At 40.4% G+C, this 21,472-nt stretch overlaps 1 non-coding gene and 1 pseudogene across 1 annotated transcript; one reads left to right on the top strand and one right to left on the bottom strand.

The window, feature by feature from the left end:
* The window catches only part of LOC120577002 (uncharacterized), a 148,233-nt pseudogene that overhangs the window by 93,896 nt on the left and 32,865 nt on the right, over positions 1-21,472 (top strand).
* Positions 1,333-1,439, bottom strand: LOC120577248 (small nucleolar RNA R71). Its single transcript, XR_005643322.1, has one exon. It is a non-coding gene; the product is annotated as a small nucleolar RNA R71 (small nucleolar RNA).

The following is a 21,472-nucleotide window of genomic DNA, read 5'->3' as shown; positions in this document are numbered from 1 at the left end:
ATCCATCACAAATATTTATCTTTACTTGGAATTCAATAAGTGACAATTGCTTTTCTAATTAAAGTTCTTTTCTTTTCCTTTATTTTCTTGTTATTTACTTTTATGCTCTCTCTCTCTTCTCCCCCATGTCTACGATGAACATGAGTGAGTAGACTTCTCCTTGTCTTGGGATTGTTGGATAAGTCTAAATGACATAATCCTAATCAAACCAAGCTCTAAGCCTTAATCTCATGTAACCCTAATTTCTTATCTGAATTCGCCACTTTAACATTGATCAACCATTATCAAACTGTGGAAACGAAAGTGGAGGGTTTGATAATTGTTTATCTATTATTCCAAATATCAATTCATAAAACGAAAGTGGAGCTTTGATATTCGAACAAGTGAATTCAGACAAGGATTGCAAAGTCAGCGAAATAGGCTTTGCAATCTTTGAGACATATAGTTTCGATCTTCAAGGGAACTAATAACAATCAAGTCAGCGAAATAGGCTTGGTTGTTAGAGGAACCAAAATCTAATAGTGATCAAGTCAGCGAAATAGGTTTGGTTGCTAGAGGAACATAAGAGAAACTGTCTTGAGAAACTAGGTCTAACGTAACATTATAAGCTTATAGTTTTGGTTTGAGGAGGACTTGTCATTTTGAGGAAACCAACGATCCCAAGGCCCTTTTTATTATTATCTTTCAAACGCTTGAAAACCCCAACTTACAATTCTCTTCTCTCTTCTAATCATTCCTAAAGGTCAATTAAATTTAACTACTCCCTGTCGAAACGATACTCTTTTATACTACTTCGGTAAGACCGTGCACTTGTGGTTTTATCTCATCAAGTTTTTGGCGCCGCTGCCGGGGAGTAAACTAATTTGATTAACTCTTTCTTTGTGATTAGAACTCTTCTCTCTCCCCCTCTTCTTTCTTTCTTTTCCTACACTTAACTTCTTGGGTAGCATAAAAATAATAGATAACATGGCTGAGGAACGCACTCTTAAGGAGTATTCGATCCCTTCTTCGGATGAGCCATGCACTATTATAGTTTACCCAACGGTTGAAGGTAGCAACTTCAAAATAAAACCTGCGCTACTAATTCTGGTACAACAAAACCAGTTTTTTGGATCACCCTTTGAAGATCCAAATTTACATATCTCAAACTTTTGGAGACTTAGTGTAACTTGCAAAAACGGCCAAGAAGCCGTTAGGCTACATCTCTTCCCTTTTTCTCTAAAAGATAGGGCCAGCAATTGGTTCAATTCTTTAAAGCCCGGTTCCATCACCTCATGGGACCAACTGAGACGAGAATTCCTTTGCCGCTTCTTTCCCCCATCAAAGACCGCCCAACTTAGGGGAAAGCTTTACCAATTTACTCAAAAAAACGGGGAATCTCTTTTCGATGTGTGGGAGCGTTTTAAAGAAATACTTAGACGTTGTCCCCATCACGGTTTGGAGAAATGGTTAATCATCCACACCTTTTATAACGGTCTAACATCTAACACTAAATTGACTGTTGATGCAGCTGCAGGTGGTGCCCTAATGAACAAGGATTTCACAACAGCTTATGCCTTAATTGAGGACATGGCTCTAAACCTTTTTCAATGGACGGAAGAAAAAGCAATCATCAATCCTTCACCCTCTAAAAAAGAGGCAGGTATGGACGAAACCTCTTCCTTTGACTATCTATCTACCAGGGTGAATGCATTATCTCAAAGACTTGATCGCATGAGTACTTGTGTTATCACACCTACCTTCTCACCTCCATGTGAAGCATGTGGCCTATCTAGTCACTCTAGCATCGATTGCAAACTAAGTAGTATTGAGCAGTTAAACTTTGTTCAGAATGGCCAAAGAGTTGTTCAAAAATCTCACATTGAGCTTTTAATGGAAAACTATTTTCTTAAACAATCCGAACAGCTCCAAGAGCTTAAGGACCAAACTAGACTGTTGGGCAACTCTCTTGCTACTCTCACAACAAAGATAGACTCCATCTCCTCTCACAACAAAACCTCTGAAACTCAGCTCTCCCAAGTAGTTCATAAGGTTGACCACCCCAACAAAATGAACGCTGTTACACTTAGGAGTGGCAAGCCACTCGAAGACCCCGTAAGGAGAACCAAATCCAATAATAGTGAGAAAGAGATCTGCAAACCACCATCTAGGGAAACTAGGGCAGAAAGAGAGGAACCACGAGTTGAGGAAAACACACCACCTCCCTTTAAGCCGAAAATTCCCTTCCCACAAAGGTTTGCCAAATCTAAGCTAGATGAGCAATTTAAAAAGTTCATAGAGATGATGAACAAAATATACATTGATGTGCCTTTCACCGAAGTCTTAACCCAAATGCCTACCTATGCAAAATTTTTGAAAGAAATCCTTTCTAAAAAGAGAAAAATTGAGGAAGGTGAGACGGTTAACCTTACGGAAGAATGCAGTGCCATCATCCAAAATAAATTGCCACCAAAGCTTAAAGACCCAGGAAGTTTTTCCATACCTTGTGTCATAGGGTCAGAAGTAGTGAAGAAAGCTACGTGTGATCTAGGAGCCAGTGTCAGCCTAATGCCTTTATCCTTTATGAGAGGTTGGGAATAGGGGAACTTAAATCGACAAGGATGACCCTACAACTAGCGGACCGTTCTGTTAAGTATCCAGCTGGAATCATAGAAGATGTCCCCGTTAAGGTAGGAGAGGTATATATCCCTGCTGATTTTGTTGTAATGGAGATGGAGGAAGACAACCAAGTACCAATTCTTTTAGGAAGACCTTTTCTTGCCACCGCAGGAGCCATCATTGATGTAAAAAAGGGTAAGCTTGCTTTTAATGTCGGTAAAGAGACTGTTGAATTTGAACTTGCTAAACTAATGAAAAGTCCTTCCATTAAGGACTCTTGTTGCATGATAGATATAATCGACCATTGCGTGAAAGAGTGCTCTTTAGCATCATCTACACATGATGGTTTGGAAGTATGCTTGGTAAACAATGCAGGTACAAAACTGGAAGGGGAGGCAAAAGCTTATGAAGAGCTGTTGAATAGAACTCCTCCAACGGAAGGTCTAAGTGTGGAGGAGTTAGTAAAAGAAGAACCAGCACTTCCACCCAAGGAGGCACCGAAAGTAGAGCTTAAACCGCTCCCATCAAATCTAAGGTATGAATTCTTGGGCCCTAACTCTACCTATCCTGTTATTGTAAATGCAAGCCTCGATGAAGTAGAAACTGAAAAGTTACTTTATGTCCTCAAGAAGTATCCTAAAGCTATAGGGTACACCATTGACGACATTAAAGGAATAAATCCTTCATTATGCATGCATAGGATACTTCTGGAAGAAGACTATAAACCCTCCATTGAGCATCAAAGAAGGCTAAATCCTAATATGAAAGAAGTTGTGAAAAAAAGAAGTTTTAAAACTCCTAGATGCAGGTGTTATTTATCCAATTTCTAATTCCAAATGGGTAAGCCCCGTGCAAGTTGTACCTAAAAAGGGTGGTCTCACAGTTATTAAAAATGATAAAAATGAATCCATTGCCACTAGGACCGTCACCGGTTGGAGAATGTGTATTGATTATAGGAAGCTTAATAAAGCAACCCGTAAAGATCACTTTGTTATACCCTGATTTTGGACCTAAAAATACTCGTTCAAATTTCTTTTCTACCACTGATAATTGTCAATTTACTATTGTTTTACTTTGAATCTTCACTTTATTTTCATCTGTATATTTTACTGTCTCTGCCTCAAGGTATTTGCAAATCATGATTTTGCCTGTGTTTTTCTTGCATAAGATCATCCAAAGTGTCTTTCTTACACTACAAGTCATTTGAAAACTTTCTGAATCATTGCATTGCTTTTCTTGCATTTTAATTCAAATATTTGCAAAAATCGTACAAGAAGGGTATTTTGGTCATTTCCTGCAATGGAACCCATTTTAGTCCCTGTGTTTGTCTCTGAGTCTTTTCAACTTGTTTTACAAATCATTGTTGAGTCTATGTTAAAAACTCATTTCAAAAATTGCATCTGAGTCAGTTTGAGTCAGTTTAGTCCCTAGGGGCATTTTGGTCTTTTCCCATCAAAATTTCGACAGAGAGGTATTTTAAAATACCTCATTTTTGTAATTGGTTCGTTTTAGTCCTTTTGTTGATTTTATTTTAGGTTTCACTTTACTTTTTTTTCCAACTTACCAATTTTAATTCAATTTTATTTTTAATTGCATTCTGGTCCCTCAAACAAGTTTCCAGAATTGCACTTTAGTCCAAAACTTTTTAAAATTGCATTTTAGTCCATTATTATTAATTGCAGTTTAGCCCTCAATTTTACTTTTTTGCAGAAAAGTCCCTAGGTCACAACAAGTCCAAGGCCGAGCCATACCAGTCCAGGTGTCACCATTTCATTGGATCTCAAGTACAAGTGGCAGCTTATAAATAGTGCACAGTGTCATAGAAATCCACAGAGAACCATTCAATCAGTGCCAACTCACAAACACGTGAGAAGATTCTCTCTCTTGAATTGAAGTTTCTGCAATTCAAGGCGCGAATTCCTCACCGGAGGTGAGAAACTCCAGCACCGATCACAGAGAAGAAAAGAAGAAGAGTTTCAAACCGGAGAAGAAGATGAATAAAGTGAACCAGTGAAGACACCGATTTATTTTCGGTTCCCAAGCAAAATCAACAAAGCAGAGCCAAGAATCAAGTTTTTCTGAAGAATCTCGCAAAATCTCCAATAAAAAACTCAGGTAAAACTCAAACTTCATCTTTTTTCTCAAGAACAGCAACAAAGACGAAACTATGTAGATCTGTAGGAGTTTGAACGGTTTCATTCAAAAAAAGTTAAAAAAACTAAATAATTTTTCAAAACCGTATGAAAATTCTAGATCTACGTTGTTTCAAGCCTTGTTTGTGAAAATCTGTATCAGATTCATGTTTAAGGTTTAAAGGCGAGTAAGAAAACGTAAAAATTTTGAAATTCTGGTGAGATTAGAGGTCGCCGGAAACTGGAGATCTCACCGGAGAAGATGAAGATTCCGGCGGACCTATGAAGGTTCCGGCCAGATCTTCATCTTCCCCGGCCGTTCATCCATGAATCCGGCGGAGGAAGTTAGAGAGAGATGAGAGAAGTGAGAAGTTAGAGAGAGAAAGAACAATAGCAAATGAAAAAACCGGCGCTCCCCTCCTTTTATAGGCCAGTGAACCGGACCGGTCCAAGACTGGTCCAACTCCCTTCATTCCTGGCCGTTTGATCTAGGGTTTGATCCCTTGGATCAATCCTGTGGTTCCTGTGCGTCCGGACCTCTTAGGCTTGGGCTTGGGCTTTTTCCTTTTGGTTTTGCTGCGTTTTTGCTATTTTCTTGCTATTCACACCATGCTTTCTTGCTATTTGAACCACTGTTCGTTCTAATTTTCTCGTAAAACTTCCTAAAAAATTTCTATGTGTTTCTTGATACATTTTTGACTTTTTTGTGATTTTTTTTACATGTTATAAAATTGATAAAAATATATGTATTGCTTTCTTGATTATTTTCTTTTCTTTAGTTGAATTTCATGCAATTTCTCGTTTTTTCCGTTCGTGATATCTTGATCTATGATATGAACGTTCAATGTGCAATTTCATGATAAATGCCACTGTTTGTGTGTGTGTTTTGCTGTTTTCATCATGATTTGTTAATTTCTTGCCTTGCAAGTATTACTTTCCTCTTTGTATTGTGGTTGTTGTCGTCATTTTTTACCGTTTACCATATATTCCTTTGTTTGCTCTCTTCGCCATATTTTCATGCCTTATTTTACTAACCATTTTTTGTTCTATGTCTCATCCATTTTATAGCATTTCATCATTTCATTCCTATTCATTTTTTTATGTTAGGTGGACATGTAATAATTCTAGGTAGTTTAATTTCCTTTTAGTTTCTTGCAAGACCATAGCATGTAAACTAGGGCAAAGTGTTCAGGACAATGGACTCTCTATAATGATGTACAACGACACAAGCACCGACACGCACACACGTTGTATGTTTACCGCTTAGATGTATGTTTAGGAAACGCAATACTTAGAAAAATATCATTTTCCCGGAAATAACTCCATAACTCAAATCTTTCCTAATAAACCTTGGAGTCATAACTCCATTGTATTTTCCTTTATTTTCTTAATCAAATTCAAATGAATCTTAATTTCTACTTAGACATTTTTTTGTTAATAATTGAACCAACAATTCACTATCTTTTCCTCTCATGCCTTTACGGCCTCTTTCTCTTCTTCAAAACCATTTTCAAAAACTAAAATCAATTGAAACACACCAAAAATACTTTTGGAAGAACTACATGGAATTTTGATCCCTTAAAAGGGTATGTAGGCAAGAGGTCAAAATCTCTCCAAGTCCAATAAAATAAAATCTCAAACATTTCCTCCCTCCATTCTTAAACTAAATAAACTTTCTTTTCAATAAATAAGCATAAAAATAAAGCGTAGACATAAAGCTAGGAAAGCGGTTCCTATAGAATAATAACGTCGTTACGGGTGCCTAACACCTTCCCGTAACGAAAACGACCCCCGAACTTAGAGTTTCTAAGGGTTTTCTCAATTTTACCCTTCCCAAGAAAAAATAGAGAATATCAAAGATTGAAAGGTTCAAGCCTAATGAATGACTTGATACCCCAAAATCGTGATAACAGAAATGGCGACTTCACTGGGGATGTTTTAAGCGGGTCACACCCAGTTTTCCGTAGTTTATGTTCACGCTTTATTTTATTGCTTACATATGTGAATATTTGCTTATTTTCGTGTAACGTGTGGGGTGAGAATATCAAAAGTCCTATACCCGGGCTGAGTGAACTTATGAATAGGTAGAGATATAATCGACAATTCGATCCGAGGGTTGCCTCGTGTATTGGGTTATGCGATCAATCTCACATAGCTGAGGCATTTTGGAAGTAATGTTGTCGGCGTGTGTTGTCATGCTTAGGCACTTTGCTTTCAATTGTTCGACGATGCTATGGACCGTAGTTACCAAACCCATCCTTGGCCTTTTTAGGACGTAGTGCGGTGGCTAAATTGAGTGTTGTCTCAAGTTTTAGTCGTCACGCGATACTACACTCAAACTAGACCTTCTTGCGAATAAACATGGAACGGACGTTGTCCCGTGCTACCATGATATACGTAAGAGAGGTTGCAGTTTGGGAACTTCATTAGAACCTTGGTTACTACTATCCTAAGCCTTAGTTTTACCGGACACCGTGTCCACCTGTGGCCCCATGATTTTTGTAACACCCCGTTTTCCCAACATAAAAATTCTTAAAAACATTTATCAGAGTAAGCATCATAAACAACGGGATATCACATAAAACATAATCCAAAACAGTTAAATAATAATTTAACCAATATCTTAAACATTGCAGCGGAAAATCATAATCATAATTCATAAAACGTTTTGGCACGCAGGCCCCATCAAAAGTTCATAATCAGAATCCATAACATTATAAAAATAACATATTAGTCACGTAAGAGAATGAAGCATGCATAAACATAAACCCCATCCCGTTACGTATCAGAGCGACCTAGACGACACAGTGAGGCAAGGCCACTCACAGAAGCAACTGCACACTAAGCACGATCACCTGCAAGTTACCCATACGAAGGGCAACATTTTCAAGCAGAAGGGGTGAGATTTCATAACAAAATAATGCTAATCAAAGTAATTCGAATCATAATTAACACTAACATCATAATCATTCTTGGATAACTTTGCATATTCAAATAACAAGTATCACGTATTCATATATTCAACAATATCACGTATTCACTTATTCAACCGTCATCAACAACATAGCATTATGGACATGACAATGTGACAATGCTCTTAGACTCCTTATATGCATGTGGTACCAATCGTCATCATAAGTATTAATATACTTTAATCGTGCGGAGGACAAAGCTCCTAATAATCGTGCGGAGGACAAAGCTCCTAATAAACGTGGTGAGGACTAAGCTCAATGAGATGCTATGCATGGACTCTTATGAACTAAACATCGTAATCAACATATCAACATGCATCCAACAATTTGGAGCTAAACGTCATCATTTCATCATATATAAATACATACAATGCACTTAGTTAAATAACAGCAGCAGCATAATCGAGTCACATAACAGGATGATATCATTATATCAATAGCACATCAATTATTTCATAATTAAACTTCCATATCTTACATAAATATACAATACCTTAATCATACTCAATCAATATCAACATATCTTAAACAGCTTACAGACTGCATTTAACGTCATCATTAGGTCTTATTATCATAAGGGGGTTCGCTCTTGATCAAAACGTGCGACACAAATCGCACAAACACTCACAACACTCAAGGCTGGAGGTGCTCGCGAGGCGAGGGTTCTTGCTCGCCATGGCGAGTACTAAACAATTCCCAAACTAAAGTTGTTTTGGGTCTAATCTTGCCCTTCATTCATTCCTAATCATTACTAGGTATGTTCAGGCACACTAAGGCATTCAAGGTCCAACTAAAAAGGTCGAAACACAAAATCTAACATGCACTCTGCCTTAGCTCGCTATGGCGAGTAAGGTCGCTCGCTATGGCGAGCTGCATTGCACAACTCGCGAGGCGAGGAAACAGGGTTCGCGAGGCGAGCGATGAATGTTCATCACTCGCGAGGCGAGATTCATAGCTCGCCGTGGCGAGCGATGAATGTCGCTACGGCCAGACTTCCTAAATTCACAAAAACTCGACGTTTCACATGGTTCTAAGCTTGTTTTTGATTCCAAAGTTCGTCCTAAACATTATCTAAGGTCTAGGGACACTTTCTACATGAATTAAACCAATTCTCACCGTTTGATCATCAATTCTAAGGTTTTGACCTAGTTTTCGTTTTCTCCAATTCACTCCTAATTCTTGTTAACTAATCATCAGGATCACATTCAATTAACAATACTGAGTTATTAGTCTCACCCTTACCTGGTTATGAAGAAATCGCAGCTCTCTCTATGCTCTTCTCCCTTCTAAGCTTTTTCTCCCTTTTCCAAAAGTTTTCACGTACAATGAGTTTCTAAAATATTAGGTCTTCTCCTATTTATACCTCTTTCTAATAACTTATCTTATCTCACTTTCTCCCCCAAAACTATCTAAAATATCAAAACAGCCCTCAACTAAATATTTTTCAAATCTTTATTTTATTTAACAATAAAATAAATTCTCTAATCTTATCAAATCCTCCAAAATCACCACAATTTATCAAAACATATCAAAATCATACATATATTAAATAACGATTAAACGAAAGTGGGCGTTACAATTCTCCCCCACTTAAAAGATTTTCGTCCTCGAAAATTTACCTCAAGCAAACAATTCTGGATAAGATTCCAGCATCTTACTCTCAAGCTCCCACGTCAAGCTTTCACCAGTCGCTCCCGACCAAACGACTCTCACGAGAGGTATCTCCTTGCCTCTCAACGTCTTCACTTTACGATCATCAATCCTCACCGGTAAAGTCTCTACCGTAAGGTTGTCTCTAACTTGCACATCGTCACTTTGGATCACATGAGATGGATCCGGAACATACTTTCGAAGTTGCGACACATGGAAAACGTTGTGCAAATTCGAAAGATGCGGCGGTAAACCCACTCGGTAAGCCACCGTTCCAACTCTTTCCAATATCTGATACGGACCAATGAACTTCGGGGTCAACTTCTTTGACTTCAAAGCACGTCCTACACCAGTCATAGGAGTGACTCTCAAAAACACGTGGTCTCCTTCTCGAAATTCAAGATCTTTTCTACGCTTATCATGATAACTCTTTTGTCGACTCTGCGACGCCTTCATTTTCTCTTGGATCATCTGAACTTTCTCAGTAGTTTGCTGAACAATCTCTGGTCCTAAGACCACTCTTTCTCCTGATTCAAACCAACACAACGGAGTTCTGCATCTCCGACCATACAAAGCCTCGAACGGTGCCATTCCAATACTAGAATGATAACTATTATTATATGTGAACTCGATCAACGGAAGATGACTATCCCAAGTTCCTCCTTGCTCAAGAACACAAATTCTCAACAAATCCTCTAGCGACTGAATTGTCCTCTCCGACTGACCATCTGTCTGTGGATGATACGCCGAACTCAATCTCAACTTCGAACCCAAGGCCTCTTGCAAACTTTTCCAAAATCTAGAAGTAAATCTTGGATCTCTATCTGACACAATGCTCGAAGGAACACCATGCAACTTCACAATCTCCTTGATATAAATCTCTGCCAACTGGGCAACAGGGAAACTAATATTAATCGGTAGAAAATGAGCTGACTTCGTCAACCTATCAACAATAACCCAAATTGCGTCGCTCCCTCTAGGAGTATTCGGCAAACTCGTCACAAAATCCATGGATATACTATCCCATTTCCATTCTGGCACGTCTAAAGGTACCATCATTCCAGCAGGTTTCTGATGCTCAACTTTCGACTTCTGTCAAACTAAACAGGAATACACAAACTGTGCCACATCTCGTTTCAAACCAGACCACCAGAAAATCTTCTTTAGATCATGATACATCTTCGTAGCTCCCGGATGAATACTCAAGCTACTTCTATGACTCTCTTCAAGAATCATCTTCTTAATCTCTTCATTGTCTGGAATACAAATTCTTCCTCGGAATCTCAACACACCTTGATCATCGATTTTAAAATCACTGTCTTCAGTCTGATCTCTAGCAACCAACAAGTCCACAAACTTTACATCAACTTTCTGTGCTTCCTTGATACTTTTCAGAAATTCACTATCAATCTTCAGCATACCCAGTTTCACACTCTGAGGTGACCATTCGCAAACCAAACTCATATCTCTAAACTGTTCAAGCAACTCGAATTCTCTGGCCATCATGGCGGACATATGCAATGTCTTCCTACTCAAGGCATCTGCAACAACATTAGCTTTACCTGGATGATAATTCAAACCAAAGTCATAATCTTTCAACAACTCGAGCCATCTTCACTGTCTCATATTCAATTCCTTCTGATCGAACAAATACTTCAAACTCTTGTGATCACTAAACACCTCAAACCTCGAACCATACAAATAATGTCTCCATATCTTCAATACAAAGACTACGGCCGCCAACTCGAGATCATGCGTAGGATAATTCTTCTCATGAACTCTCAACTGTCTTGAAGCATAAGCTACCACTTTACCTTCTTGCATAAGTACACCTCCTAAACCCAACTTGGACGCATCACAATAAACCACAAAAGGTTCATCTGACTTCGGCAAAATTAACACTGGAGCAGTCGTCAAACGCTTCTTCAATTCACCGAAACTTTTCTCACAATGGACGTCCCACACAAAAGTTTTACCTTTACAAGTCAACTGTGTTAGCGGAAGAGCTAACTTAGAAAATCCTTCAATAAACCTTCTATAGTAACCAGCTAAACCCAAGAAACTTCTAATCTCAGTAACTGACTTAGGAGTCTCCCACTGTGATACCGCTTCAACTTTAGACGGATTCACTGCAATACCATCACCAGAAATAACATGGCCTAGAAAACTCACTTCTTTCAACCAGAATTCACACTTAGACAATTTAGCATAAAGCTTCTTCTCTTTCAACACTTGCAAAACAATCTTCAGATGCTCAGCATGTTCTTCTTCAGTCTTGGAGTAAATCAAAATATCGTCGATAAACACAACTACGAACCGATCCAAAAATGCATGGAAGATGCGATTCATATACTCCATAAACACTCCAGGTGCATTGGTAACACCAAAAGGCATAACTTTATATTCATAGTGACCATAACGCGTTCTGAAAGCCGTCTTCTGCATATCTTCATCCTTTACTTTAATCTGGTGATAACCTGATCTCAAATCGATCTTGCTGAAAACTCGTGCACCCACTAGCTGATCCATCAAATCATCAATTCTCGGAAGTGGATACCTATTCTTGATAGTTACCTTGTTCAACTGCCGATAATCAATACACAACCGCATACTACCATCTTTCTTCTTTACTAACAAAACCGGCGCTCCCCAAGGTGAAACACTTGGTCTAACAAACTTCTTCTCAAGCAAGTCTTCCAACTGTTTCTTCAACTCAGATAACTCGGAAGCAGACATACGATAAGGTGCCATCGAGACCGGCTTCGTTCCAGGAACAAGATCAATAGAAAACTCAACTTCTCTCTCTGGAGGCACATCAGGAATCTCATCTGGAAAAACTTCAGGAAATTCACACACCACCGGTAACCTGTCAATCACTGCTTGATTCTCAAAAGACAAAGTGGCCATCAACGAAAACATCAAGATACCGTCGCGTTCCAGTTGCTTCAGCTGCTTAGTAGATAAAAACTCTGCACCACTTTCCTCTTCGACGGAAGAGAAATGTACTGACTTGCTAAAACAATTAATAAGAACGTGGTTGTACTCTAACCAGTTCATACCCAAAATCACATCCATACCACTCAAAGGTAGACAAACTAAATCCATTTCAAAATCACGACCAAACATAGACAAAGGACATTTCAAACATACGAGAGAAGTAGTCACCGAACCCTTAGCTGGAGTTTCGACAACCATCTCTCCATTCATATCAGACAAATCAAGACCCAAAGCAGAAACACAATCGAAAGCAATAAAACAATGCGTAGCACCAGTATCAATAATAGCAACTAAAGGAGTATTATTAATATAGCAAGTACCTCTGATCAAACGATCCTCATTCTCTGTCTGAGTCCCAGTCAAAGCAAAGACCCTACCAGTAGTCGGCGCCCTCTTAGGCTGAGTACACTGTGAACTAATGTGACCCTCTCCGTTGCAATTAAAGCAAACAATGTCTGTACGGTTGCAATCAGCCACCACATGACCCTTCTTACCACACCGGACACACTTCTTGATTTCCTCAGAACAAGCGTTGCTCTTGTGGCCTTTCTCACCACAATTGAAGCACACAATCTCTGCAGCATCCTTCCTCTTAGGCCGCCTAACATCGACCATCTTCTGTTTCCCTTTGTCAGCGGGGGCACTGTACGGCTTAGGACGACTCTGCTGTCCCTTGCCCTTCCTCTCATTCACTACCTTGTAGTGAGCCTTCGTGTCCTCTTCGTAGATCCTGCAGCTATTAACCAAATCATGAAAAACTCTCAGCTGTTGGTATCCAATCGCCCTCTTAATGTCGGGCCTCAAACCGTTCTCGAACTTGATGCATCTCGAGAACTCAGCATTCTCAGCAGTATAGTGCGGATAGAACTTAGACAGCTCCACGAACTTGGCAGCATACTCTGTCACAGACATATTTCCTTGCTTCAGCTCAAGGAATTCGATCTCTTTCTTCCCGCGAACATCTTCCGGAAAGTATCTTCTCAGGAACTCTCTCCTGAAAACAGCCCAAGTCACCACAGCTCCTTCCTGCTCGAGGGTAGGCAGAATAGCAACCCACCAGTCATCAGCTTCCTCGGCCAGCTGATGAGTACCAAACCGCACTTTCTGATCCTCCGTGCACTGCATAACCCGGAAAATCCTCTCAATCTCCTTAAGCCACGTCTGGGCTCCATCAGGGTCATAACGTCCTTTGAAGTCGGAGGGTTCTTCTTCATGAACGTCTCCAACATCCTAGCTTCAGCATTCGCACCAGCATTCACGTTAGGTTGTTGTCCCACAACTTGGGCAACAGCTTGTAGAGCAGCAGCTAACGCAGCATCATTCCTTCCAGCCATTTCTGATATTCTACAAAAGTAGCAACAACAACATAAGATAGTAATATAAATATTACTAAGACTCGACACGACTCTCTAATTGACCGGACGGACCGACCTGCTCTGATACCAATTGTAACACCCCGTTTTCCCAACATAAAAATTCTTAAAAACATTTATCAGAGTAAGCATCATAAACAACGGGATATCACATAAAACATAATCCAAAACAGTTAAATAATAATTTAACCAATATCTTAAACATTGCAGCGGAAAATCATAATCATAATTCATAAAACGTTTTGGCACGCAGGCCCCATCAAAAGTTCATAATCAGAATCCATAACATTATAAAAATAACATATTAGTCACGTAAGAGAATGAAGCATGCATAAACATAAACCCCATCCCGTTACGTATCAGAGCGACCTAGACGACACAGTGAGGCAAGGCCACTCACAGAAGCAACTGCACACTAAGCACGATCACCTGGAAGTTACCCATACGAAGGGCAACATTTTCAAGCAGAAGGGGTGAGATTTCATAACAAAATAATGCTAATTCGAATCATAATTAACACTAACATCATAATCATTCTTGGATAACTTTGCATATTCAAATAACAAGTATCACGTATTCATATATTCAACAATATCACGTATTCACTTATTCAACCGTCATCAACAACATAGCATTATGGACATGACAATGTGACAATGCTCTTAGACTCCTTATATGCATGTGGTACCAATCGTCATCATAAGTATTAATATACTTTAATCGTGCGGAGGACAAAGCTCCTAATAAACGTGGTGAGGACTAAGCTCAATGAGATGCTATGCATGGACTCTTATGAACAAAACATCGTAATCAACATATCAACATGCATCCAACAATTTGGAGCTAAACGTCATCATTTCATCATATATAAATACATACAATGCACTTAGTTAAATAACAGCAGCAGCATAATCGAGTCACATAACAGGATGATATCATTATATCAATAGCACATCAATTATTTCATAATTAAACTTCCATATCTTACATAAATATACAATACCTTAATCATACTCAATCAATATCAACATATCTTAAACAGCTTACAGACTGCATTTAACGTCATCATTAGGTCTTATTATCATAAGGGGGTTCGCTCTTGATCAAAACGTGCGACACAAATCGCACAAACACTCACAACACTCAAGGCTGGAGGTGCTCGCGAGGCGAGGGTTCTTGCTCGCCATGGCGAGTACTAAACAATTCCCAAACTAAAGTTGTTCTGGATCTAATCTTGCCCTTCATTCATTCCTAATCATTACTAGGTATGTTCAGGCACACTAAGGCATTCAAGGTCCAACTAAAAAGGTCGAAACACAAAATCTAACATGCACTCTGCCTTAGCTCGCTATGGCGAGTAAGGTCGCTCGCGATGGCGAGCTGCATTGCACAACTCGCGAGGCGAGGAAACAGGGTTCGCGAGGCGAGCGATGAATGTTCATCACTCGCGAGGCGAGATTCATAGCTCGCCGTGGCGAGCGATGAATGTCGCTACGGCCAGACTTCCTAAATTCACAAAAACTCGACGTTTCACATGGTTCTAAGCTTGTTTTTGATTCCAAAGTTCGTCCTAAACATTATCTAAGGTCTAGGGACACTTTCTACATCAATTAAACCAATTCTCACCGTTTGATCATCAATTCTAAGGTTTTGACCTAGTTTTCGTTTTCTCCAATTCACTCCTAATTCTTGTTAACTAATCATCAGGATCACATTCAATTAACAATACTGAGTTATTAGTCTCACCCTTACCTGGTTATGAAGAAATCGCAGCTCTCTCTATGCTCTTCTCCCTTCTAAGCTTTTTCTCCCTTTTCCAAAAGTTTTCACGTACAATGAGTTTCTAAAATATTAGGTCTTCTCCTATTTATACCTCTTTCTAATAACTTATCTTATCTCACTTTCTCCCCCAAAACTATCTAAAATATCAAAACAGCCCTCAACTAAATATTTTTCAAATCTTTATTTTATTTAACAATAAAATAAATTCTCTAATCTTATCAAATCCTCCAAAATCACCACAATTTATCAAAACATATCAAAATCATACATATATTATATAAATATAATATAATCACCTAAACTCGATTAAATAACGATTAAACGAAAGTGGGCGCTACAATTTTGAGTCTCAACCCACCTTGTTTTCCCCATAATTGAAAAACAATCATGCATACATGCATTCATGCATAATTTTTTTTCATGCATTCATCGAAGGATTATGAAAATTAATAACTTTGTAAACATTACAGGTATGAAGAAGACTAAATCCTACAAGTTCAAGGAGGTTGATTTGGTTAGTTTGAGAGAATTGGCACTCAAGGTTAAGAATCAAACAGGTTTCCGACTCCGATATGGTGGTTTGCTTACTATTCTCCGGACCAATGTTGAAGAGAAGCTAGTGCACACTCTAGTGCAATTCTATGACCTGAGTTTCCGTTGCTTCACTTTCCCGGATTTCCAGTTAGTCCCTACTCTTGAGAAGACGCCTTTCACCGGTCCCGGGACTTCTCTTACTCCTTTGGGTATTGCTAAAGACCTCTATCTCAAGACTTCCGATGTCTCCAATCATCTTACTACCAAGTCTCACATCCGAGGGTTCACTTCAAAGTATCTACTTGAGCGGGCTAATCTCAAAACCACTTGTCAAGACACACTCGAGGCTATTCTTGCATTACTTATCTATGGGCTCATTCTCTTTCCGAATCTCGACAACTTTGTGGATATGAATGCTATCGAGATCTTCCATTCCAAGAATCCGGTTCCTACTTTGCTAGCTGACACATACCATGCTATCCATGACCGAACTCTCAAAGGTCGTGGGTACATCCTTTGCTGCGTACCTCTCCTATATAGGTGGTTTATTTCTCACCTTCCGAGTTCTTTCCATGACAACTCGGAGAATTGGTCTTACTCACAGCGGATTATGGCCCTCACTCCTAATGAGGTGGTCTGGCTCACTCCCGCCGCTCAGGTTAAGGAAATCATTACCAGTTGTGGGGATTTTCTCAATGTACCTCTTCTTGGTACCCGTGGGGGAATCAACTACAATCCTGAACTTGCTATGAGACAGTTTGGGTTCCCAATGAAGGCAAAGCCCATTAATCTTGCTACATCTCTAGAATTCTTCTATTATTCGAATGCCCCCACCGGACAAAGGGAGGCTTTCATAGACGCTTGGTCCAAAGTTCGTAGGAAGAATGTGAAACATTTGGGTGTGAGATCCGGTATTGCTCATGAGGCCTATACTCAGTGGGTAATAGATCGAGCTGAAGAGATTGGTATGCCGTACCCTGCTATGAGATATGTGTCTGCATCTGCTCCATCTATACCTTTACCTCTACCTCTCACAACTCAGGGGATGTATCAGGAGCATCTAGCCATGGAGAGTCGTGAGAAGCAGATGTGGAAAGCCCGATACAATGAAGCTGAGAATCTAATCATGACTTTGGATGGTAAGGATGAGCACAAAACTCATGAAAACCTGATGTTGAAAAAGGAGTTGGCTAAGGTCCGGAGGGAACTTGAAGAAAAAGATGAGTTGCTTATGCGGGACTCCAAGAGAGCTAGAGGACGACATGATTTCTACGCTAGATACTGCGGTTCAGATTCAGAGTCCGAGTCCGAGGACCATCCCACCTCTTTCTATGCTTGAGGATTTCATTTGTCTGTTCTATTAAAATTTCAAAGTCTTCCCTTGGCTTAGTACTTCAAAGGGATTCACCTTATAAAAATTCCGTTTAAGTTTTGATTGTTTACAAAGTTCCTAATTTTTCTAAAAACCCTTCGATGACAAAAAGTTTTTTTTTTCTCTCTTTTTTTTGCATCTGCATTTGTACATATCATGCATCATATGCATCATTCATCAAGTCACAAAAGGTTTCCAAGCGCTCATTGCCTCTTGGTTCTTCTGCCACAGTTTGAAAGGTGGCTCGTGCTCGAAAAGTCTACGAACCTGACAGAATCCATCAGACTAGATCATACAGAAAGAAGAATAAGGTAGCTGTGGAAGAAGAAAATGCTCAGCTCCGTACCGAGTTAGCTTCTCTGAGGGAAGAATTGGCTAAAGCCAACGACACCATGACTGCTCTGTTGGCTGCCCAGGAACAATCAGCCACAGTTATCCCTGTAACTACAAGTGTGATCCCAACTGCATCTACTGATGCTCGCTTCACTATGCCAACTGGGTTTCCTTATGGACTTCCACCGTTTTTCACTCCTAATACTGCAGCAGGCACTTCTGGTACTGCTAACAGTGGCCCGATTCCTGGGGCGAACTTGGCCTCTATCGGTACTACTTTGACTCAAGCAACGGCAACTGTCACTGAGCCCATAATGAATACTGTACCTCAGGGCACCCACGCCGGTGCACACCGCGGGAGCACTCCCATAACTGGAACCATGGAAGAAAGGATGGAGGAACTTGCTAAAGAACTCCGTCGTGAAATCAAAGCTAACCGGGGAAGTAGTGATACTGTTAAGACTCATGATCTTTGCTTGGTACCAAAGGTGGACATCCCCAAGAAGTTCAAGGTCCCAGAGTTCGACCGATACAATGGGCTGACTTGCCCCAGAACCACATTATCAAGTATGTCCGAAAGATGGGTAATTACTCAGACAATGATTCGCTCATGATTCACTACTTCCAAGATAGCTTAATGGAAGACGCTGCAAAATGGTACACCAGCTTGAGCAAAGATGACGTTCGCACTTTTGATGAATTGGCTGCTGCTTTCAAAAACCACTATGGGTTTAATACCAGGTTGAAACCAAACAGGGAATTTCTCAGATCCCTCTCTCAAAAGAAAGATGAAAGCTTCCACCAGTATGCGTAAAGATGGAGGGGGGCAGCTGCCCGCATCACTCCCGCTCTTGACGAAGAGGAGATGACTCAGACATTCCTGAAAACTCTGAAAAAGGATTATGTCGAAAGAATGATCATTGCTGCTCCAAATAACTTCTTTGAGATGGTCACCATGGGGACTCGCCTAGAAGAAGCTGTCAGAGAAGGCATTATTGTATTCGAGAAAGTTGAATCCTCCGCAAATGCATCAAAGAGGTACGGTAACGGTCATCATAAGAAGAAAGAAACAGAAGTAGGGATGGTATCTGTCGGAGCTGGTCAATCCATGGCTACTGTTGCCCCTATTAATGCTGCCTAGTTACCTCCGTCATACCCATATGCGCAATACTCTCAGCATCCTTTCTTTCCACCATTCTATCATCAGTATCCTCTACCATCGGGTCAACCTCAGGTGCCCGTTAATGCCATCGTTCAGCAAATGCAACAACAGCCACCAGCTCAACAACAGCAGCAGCAACAAGCTAGACCTACCTTTCCTCCGATACCAATGCTATATGCCGAGTTACTCCCGACTCTACTTCTCAGAGGGCACTGCACAACTAGACAGGCGAGCCTCCACCTGATCCGTTGCCTCCCAGGTTCTGTTCTGACCTCAAGTGTGATTTCCATCAAGGTGCTCTGGGTCATGATGTTGAAGGATGCTACGCTTTGAAGTACATTGTAAAAAAGCTCATAGACCAAGGAAAATTGACCTTTGAGAATAACGTCCCTCATGTCCTCGACAATCCTCTTCCGAATCACACTGTTGTGAACATGATTGAGGTATATGAGGAAGCTCCCAGACTTGACGTTCGTAACATTGCAACTCCTCTGGTGCCACTACACATCAAGCTATGCCAAGCCTCTTTGTTTGACCATGATCATGCCAGTTGCCCGGAATGCTTCCGTAATCCTTTGGGTTGCTACGTTGTTCAAAATGACATCCAGAGTTTGATGAACGACAATTATTTGACTGTCAGCGATGTCTGTGTGATTGTGCCAGTCTTTCATGATTCGCCCGTTAAGAGCATGCCTTCGAAAGAGAATGTTGAGCCTCTAGTGATAAGGCTTCCCGAACCAGTACCTTATACTTCAGAAAAGGCTATCCCTTACAAGTACAATGCTACCATGATTGAGAACGGAGTAGAGGTGCCTCTGGCATCCTTGGCCATGGTGAGCAACATTGCCGAAGGAACTACAGCAGCGCTGAGAAGCGGAAGGGTCCGTCCACCGTTGTTCCAAAAGAAAGCAGCTACACCTACCACCCCACCCATTGACAAAGCAACTCTGACCGATGTTTCTCCTGTTACTAAGGATGTGAGCCGACCAAGCCAATCTATAGAGGATTCCAATCTGGATGAGATCTTGAGGATAATCAAGAGAAGTGACTACAAGATTGTAGATCAGCTGCTGCAAACCTCGTCAAACATATCCGTCTTGTCACTACTCCTAAGTTCCGAAGCCCATAGGAATACTCTGTTAAAAGTGTTGGAACAATCTTATGTTGATCATGAGGTCACCGTGGATCGATTCGGCGACATAGTAGGGAACATTACTGCTTGCAATAACCTGTGGTTCAGTGAGGATGAGATGCCTGAAGCAGGAAAATATCACAATCTGGCTTTACATATCTCTGTGAATTGCAAGTCTGACATGCTATCAAACGTGCTGGTGGACACTAGCTCATCCCTGAATGTGATGCCTAAATCGACTCTGGATCAGTTAAGCTATCGAGAGACTCCTCTGAGAAGAAGTACTTTTCTGGTAAAAGCCTTTGACGGATCCCGTAAGAATGTTCTTGGGGAGATAGATCTGCCAATGACTATCGGTCCTGAAAATTTTCTGATCACATTCCAGGTCATGGACATCAATGCTTCTTATAGCTGTCTCCTGGGAAGACCATGGATACATGATGCTGGCGCAGTAACCTCTACCCTGCACCAGAAATTGAAGTTTGTAAAGAATGGGAAGCTTGTTACAGTCCATGGAGAAGAGACATATTTGGTTAGCCAGCTGTCATCTTTCTCTTGCATTGAAGCTGGATCTGCTGAAGGAACTGCCTTTCAAGGTTTGACTATTGAAGGTACGGAGCCTAAGAAGGCTGGGGCTGCTATGGCTTCTTTAAAAGACGCTCAGAAGGCTGTCCAAGAAGGATAGGCTGCCGGCTGGGGCAAGTTAATACAACTCCGCGAGAATAAGCACAAAGAAGGTCTCGGGTTTTCTCCAACATCAGGTGTCTCCACAGGAACTTTCCATAGTGCTGGGTTTGTCAATGCAATTACTGAAGAGGCGACTGGATTTGGTCCTAGGCCTGTGTTTGTTATACCAGGAGGCATTCCGAGAGATTGGGATGCCATCGACATTCCTTCAATCATGCATGTTTTCGAGTAATGTGTCTTGTTGCTTAAGTGTTTTGTTTTTCAAAATAACAATCCTTTCGCTCTGCCCGAAGCGAAAGTGATATTTTCTGTAAGGGCATGTTTGTTTCGGCATCGCCGTTATTAATAAAAAATCGTCGTTTCTTTCACGGCTTTTATTTTTTAGTGCTTTTTTCCTTGGAAATAATGGTAATGCCAGAAAAAACCAAAACATCTGTATTTTCTTATTAATTTCAAAAAATCTGCATAAAAACCTCTTTCTAAAATCATCCAACCATTTTACTCAGATTGAGCCATAGTAAACCCGTTGGGCACAGTAACCCTACGTTTCCTCCGAATTTTGAATTCCTGGTGTATGAAGCCGAAGATGAGGAAGGTGATGATATACCATATGAGATCACTCGACTGCTCGAGCAAGAAAGGAAAGCCATTCAGCCTCACCAGGAAGAGATTGAGCTTATCAACCTAGGTACTGAGGAGAACAAGCAAGAGATCAAGGTCGGTGCTGTAACGCCCTAGTTGTTATATT

The sequence above is a fragment of the Medicago truncatula genome, chromosome 7 (assembly GCF_003473485.1).
Source record: "Medicago truncatula cultivar Jemalong A17 chromosome 7, MtrunA17r5.0-ANR, whole genome shotgun sequence".
In the NCBI taxonomy this organism is placed as follows: domain Eukaryota; kingdom Viridiplantae; phylum Streptophyta; class Magnoliopsida; order Fabales; family Fabaceae; genus Medicago; species Medicago truncatula.
The sequence above is the reverse complement of the archived record's forward strand: the minus strand, read 5'-3'. Positions and strand labels throughout refer to the sequence as shown.